The 230-nt window shown below is 61.7% G+C and overlaps 1 protein-coding gene across 1 annotated transcript in view; it reads left to right on the forward strand.

The window, feature by feature from the left end:
- Positions 1–230, forward strand: part of SYTL4 (synaptotagmin-like 4) — a gene marked incomplete at its 5' end in the record, with an annotated part of 5,797 nt that overhangs the window by 1,431 nt on the left and 4,136 nt on the right. The window lies entirely within an intron of this gene.

Below are 230 nucleotides of genomic sequence, written 5' to 3' on the forward strand. Positions count from 1 at the left end.
TGCTCTGCTTTGCTGCAGGAAGAAATGATGGAGAAGGACAGCGCTGACAGGTTGGGTGGGAGGGAGGCAGGGCAGGCAGCTCCTGGGGTGTATGGGCAAGAGTTTGGGGCGTGGGGGCTTCTTCTCCTTGAAGGGAATTGGAGCATGGAGACCCAGCTCTCTTCCAGGGAGCCTGCGTGTGGGTGGGAGGCAGGCACTCAGCAGCTGTCCCCAGCCACGGAGGGGTGAGA

Source organism: Cariama cristata, unplaced genomic scaffold (assembly GCF_000690535.1).
Source record: "Cariama cristata isolate BGI_N322 unplaced genomic scaffold, ASM69053v1 scaffold38035, whole genome shotgun sequence".
Lineage (NCBI taxonomy): Eukaryota > Metazoa > Chordata > Aves > Cariamiformes > Cariamidae > Cariama > Cariama cristata.